Genomic DNA, 6,000 nt, shown 5'->3' with positions numbered 1-6,000 from the left:
CATAAATCCATGAAATCCATTATCAAAGCAATTCAAAGATGCTTATCTTTTTCCATGCCAAATACTCATTCATTTCCACATATGCAATATTAAACATGATGCGCTTTTCATAAATAATCATATATAGTAGGGTCACAACACAACACATTTTAGGAGAATATATAGTTTCACAAATAATTTTTCAAAGTGTGTTTAACCCAAAAACAACGTTTATGCAACATAGTTATTTTACAAAAATCCCATTAAGAAGCCACTTACCTTACAACCCACAAAAAGCCTATTCTCCAAGCCCTAAAGGAGATTAACTAGAACCTAAATAATACCAAGCAAACCTATCATGATAAGTATCAAGCTTGATATTGCATCTTGCTACAAATTAGAAATCATTAAATAAGAAATTACTTAGGCAAGCCTAAGTATTTAACCTCACAAATAATGTATTCCACTTCCAAAGCTTCTCAACAACTTAATTTACAAGGCATAGACCGCAATTTATTGACTTAAATCATTATCAAAACTTAGATTAAAAGAACCTCAAACAAAAGTATATAAAACCCACCAAAAAGATAAGGAGTTTTTACCTCAAATGATAGAGATGAGTGGGCCTTAGCCTTATCCTATGGAGTTTTCGGTAAACTTCGCTAGAAAAGATAGTGGAGATGGTAGTGAGGAGTGGGGACCGGTGAGAAAGTGTGAGGGAGAAACAGAGAAATGTTGTGTGTTTGTGTTTTAAAGTGAAACAAAAGAAATGTGGACAAGATAAGAGGGAGAGATATTTTACAAGGTTATGTGGTTGGGAGATAAAGGGTAGGTGAGGCATATGGGTTTTAAAAAAATTGACCACGTTTTTTTTTTTATAACTTGGGGCGCTACAATAAAGGTCTAGAGAAAGAAGATAAGGGTTCGAGAGGGATGAGAGAGGAGAGAGAAGAGAGGCTGAGAATAAGTAATGGATCTAAATGGCATTTAGGGACCAAATTGCATGTTTAGGATCAAGTTTATCACTTTTGAAAAGTCTTGGGCTTGGTTGTAATTAGCTCAAATCTCAAGTTACACCTGATGTAACTCTAAGTAATGTTACAACACCTAATAATTTGTTATTAAATTCATATTTTGAAAATCTCACCGCTAAATTAAATATTTTATATGTTCTTAATATACATGCCAATCAGATGTTATTTATCATTCGATCTATAAAACTCATTTTTTATGCATTATTTAAAATTACAAAAACTTAAATTTAAACAACTGATGGATGCCATGATTATTGATCTTTGATCATCTTGAAATTTTGCAAATATAGAGAATATACGAAGATAATATAATCCAACAGTGGATTTGTCAAAATTCTCATCCAATTATAAAATATTAGGTGGTGTAATATGCAACTTGAATCCAACCCTCTCTCTCTCTCTCTCTCTCTCTATATATATATATATATAAATTATGAGAAATGATATGTCCACAACATTTTTACAACAAATCCTAAGTGGTAGGATGTTACTGGTTGTTATTGTTGGGGCAAAAAAGTAATCTTAGTGTTAGATTCAAATTTGAACCAATAACAACTAACTACCTATGATTTGTTGTAAAAATGTTGTAAAAATGTTGTGGACGTAGCACCTCTCATAAATTATACTAGCCATGTAAGATTTACATAGCTAAAAATTATCCTATTTTATAAGCGATACATGAATTAGAAAAAATAATCCAACATTTTTATATAATTTAATACATTAATTGGACTATTTTTATATATTTATAAAATGGATTATAAAAGTTTTAATTCTAAAAATAACAAAACAATTATTATTAGAATAAATGTCATATTTTAGATGGTCATTGTCTCTCTTGGCAATGTTGGACTTTAGTTATTGAATAATGGATTTCATTAATGATTTTTTATTGAAAATTGTTAATTCTAATCTTAATTTTGATAAAGTGAGAAAAGAAGAGTAAAATTTTTTACATCTTAAACTACCGTAAACACAGTAAAACATACTTATAAAATTTTAAACATTTGAAAATAGCATAATATTTTAAAAATAAATTTTATTTATTAAATTTTTGGGCCTTGATTAAAAATTTTACATCATAAGATAGATGGTTGAGGGCCAACTGATTCTAAATGGGTTGTTTGCACCAAGTCATTACATCCAAAACATGACTTGGCACAAAAAAGCCAGGCTTTGCCACTGCCACACCAATGGGACTTACAAAAGTACCAATCAACCAAGAAAATAAAAGGATAGAGCAAAAAAGTAACAATATTATTGATATCGCAAAGGGTTAAGAACAGGAATAGAGCCAGAACTTAGAGTTAAGGGGGGTGACTCTGCTATTGATTGTGTGCAATGACTTCGGCCTTTGACTTTGTTGTTATTTAGTTGCTTAACTGCTAGTTGTTTAAAATTTTTGAAAGGGTCAGATTTTTTGTTTTAAGTAAAGTTGGTTGACCAGGCTTAATTTTTTATTTTTTTTTAATTTTACTATTGATAATTTTTGTTGTTGCACTAATTTTTTTGGGCTTGTATATTTCTTTTTTAGATTTTAGACATATAAATATTTTTTAATTGTCTTTAAAATGTGAAAAATGTTTGAACTACAAACCTTTTTACAAATTGCTAATAATGTAAATGGTGAGCCCAAATGCGAAAAATTTGTTACCTTAACCGTCTCTAAAAATGTTATAGAAAAATTTGTGACTATAACAATACTCTTAAAAGAATCAATAATATTTTTAGAGAAGCAAAAGTGTAATTTTCTAAAAAAAAATTGCTAAAATTAGTACCTAATATATATAATAATAATATTTTTTTAAAAAAATGGGGGGACCATTGCCCCCAAGTCCAAACATGACTCCGTCCATGGTTAAGAATATCAAATTACAAGATTGCACAAGTACAAAACCAAGATTAAGTTACAATTGTCCTATGATAAGTTACAGTACTCCTAAATTAAGTTACAAGACAACTCCTAGATAATTCATGTGAGGCAAAACATACTTACAAATATAAAGTTATCTTTCCATTGATTAGGTATGAAATTTGGTTTGTTAGATTATGTGTTTGTCATGCAGGACGAAACTAACATTTTTACTTTGAAGAGGCCCAAACTAAACTATTACATTAATTCAAAATTCAATAAAAGCCTCAAAGTAATACATGATACAAGCATACACAACCACACACACATAAGTCTTAGATTTTTAAAACAAAAAGAGTGGATGAAGTGGTGTTGAAGCTTCCAAAGGAAGCCAATGCTAAAAGAGTAAAAGTCAAAGCTAAAAAAATGAATACTGTGATTTTTTTTTTTTTGAGAATCGAATAATGTGATTTGGGAAAGGGGGAAAGAGATCGGAAATGTATAGCTAGGTCCAATTATTTTCTTGTGGGGGACAAGAATTTATAAAATATTTTTTTTTGTGGGGCCAAGTCTTCTTAAAATATATGTGAGTCCATATATTTACCTACTACTAAAATTTTTTAAAATTTGTATGGGCCTTGGCCCCCACAATTTATACCCCATCATTAGCAGTTATTTACATCATCTCACAAATTGGAATAAGTAAGAGCATCCACACCAGCTCAGGTAAAGTCTTCTAAAATAAAAGAAAGTACAACTTTTATACATTTTATGCAAAAAAACACCCACATCAGTAGGTGCATAAATGGACAAAAATGTGGAAATCCATACACGAGCTACAGTACCCGTGTAAATATACACGGGTACTGTAGCTCGTTTATACATTAGTTTATTAATTTCTGTTCGCTCGTTTTTTTCTCTCTCTTCTTCGTGCTCAACAAACAGTTAACTGCTTATCTTCTTCTTTTTCCTCAGATGCACACAAACACATCCACACACAAACACATCCACACAGACAAATCAACACAACACAGAGATACACTTGCTCAAAAAAAAAGAAAGAGATACACAAACATAGATCGGTACTTGATCGGCGCTTGACTGGATTGGAGCTTGTGGATCGGAGCTCGAAACTCGTGGATCAGAGCTCGGATCGGAGCTCGTGGTTCGTGGATCGGAGCTCGGATCGAAACTCGTGGCTCGTGGATCGTGGATCATGGATCGGAGCTCATGGATCGGAGCTCGAATCAGAGCTCATGGATCGGAGCTCGTGGATCGGAACGGATCGGAGATAGGGAGAGTTGATCGAGAGGGAGAGTTTTTCAGGGGAGAGGGAGAGTTGATCGAGAGCTCAGGGGAAAGGGAGAGTTTTTCAGGGAGAGGGAGAGTTGATCGAGAGCTCAGGGGAGAGGGAGAATTTTTCTAGGGAGAGGGAGAGTATAGAGAGAGAGAGCAACAAACAGAAATGGGTAGAGAGAGAGAGACGCGGGTATATATATCCGGGTAGTTAGGGAAATAATAAAAAATGTGAGGAAATTGATTATTTAATTAAAAGATGTGTAAAATAGATGAACTGATGTGGGTGTTTTGTAAAAGTAGATGTGTAAAATAGAAAAAGTAGGTTTTTAGTGTAAAAATGAATGTGTAAAATGAAAGAACTGATGTGGTTGCTCTAACTTCTCTAATAAAATAACTACTAACAAGCTCATATCCTTTTCATGTGATCAGATAACGGCTTGCACACTCGTATACCTCTTGCATGCTCAAATAATAGCTACCCTGCTTACGAACATCTGAATAACTGTTTGCACACTTATCTATACTATTATTTAATGAGTTTTTTCTGTTTGGACTCATTAATTTTTATGCCTAAAATATCCTTAAATTCATCTGTTTGTATAACTTAAATAATAGGGTTAGACATGTAAAATTAGTAATTTAAAAACTCCTAATTTTTAGCTAAATTAATAAATAAAAAAACAATTTTTTCTCTCACCTCCACATTTCACTCTCACGTTAATAGTCAAGTACTAATACAACTTCTTTTTAAAAAATAAAAAATAAATATAAAGTTGTTTTATTTTCTCCCATAAACCTACTCTCTCTTTTTTTTCTAATTGCCTAAATGAAATTGTCTACAACTTTATCACTAAACGGTTTAACAAATTTCAAAAGTTTAACACATATTTTTTTCCTAAAAATTCGCATACATTATCTCTAGTTAGATATATTCCACACACTTTTTACCAGGGTGGTTGATACCGTACTAGTACCGGCCGTACCGGCCGGTACATACCGTACCGGCCAGTGCACCGGTACCGGTACACTTCTATTTTGTACCAAAAAAAATACCGGCCGTACCGGCCGCGTACCAGCCATACCGGCCAATTTCGGACAATACCGGCCGGTATCGGGCGTACCGGCCGATACAGAAATTTTTTTTTTTTTAATTTTAGTTTTGTAATTTTTGAATTTTTGTAAGGGCATAATGGTAGCTTATTTACATTAACTTATTAGTATTATTTGTTTTCTTAGTATGCAATGAACAACTAAGCTTTCTATTTTTTATATTGTGTTTTTTTTTTTTTCCTTTTAGTTGATACTAAAGTCTAAAACTATGAATAATTTGTTCTGAATTGAGGTAATGTTTTATGATAAACTTTTATATTTACTATAATGTAAGTGAAATATTATATGCTTATAAACATATTTCTAGAGATTTTGGTGTGTGTATATAATATATATATATATAATAGCGGTAAACCCGAAACGGTACATCGGTATTGACCGGTATCCGAAATATATCGTACCAGTGGCCAAACCGGTACAGCCTCCGGTACGGTATTGATTTCCTTGCTTTTTACATATTCTAAATTAAATAACTAAATTAAAAAACAAAAAAAATCAAATCCCACGTTCACCCATCTTCCTAAAATTTAGCATGCCTCTTCAATTCCCAAGTACACGTTCTCCTATTTGAATTCATTTTTTTTCCTAATTTCAATTGAAGCTTTACTCTTAACGTCTAATCATTATCTTTTATTTTTATTAAAAAAAAATATAATTGTTCAAAATTCTTTCTTATTCCTTAACTAATCACCAATATTCCCAACAAAAATTTTATCAACAAAAAAA

Source organism: Castanea sativa, chromosome 5, assembly GCF_040712315.1.
Source record: "Castanea sativa cultivar Marrone di Chiusa Pesio chromosome 5, ASM4071231v1".
Classification (NCBI taxonomy): domain Eukaryota; kingdom Viridiplantae; phylum Streptophyta; class Magnoliopsida; order Fagales; family Fagaceae; genus Castanea; species Castanea sativa.
The sequence above is the reverse complement of the archived record's forward strand: the minus strand, read 5'-3'. Positions refer to the sequence as shown.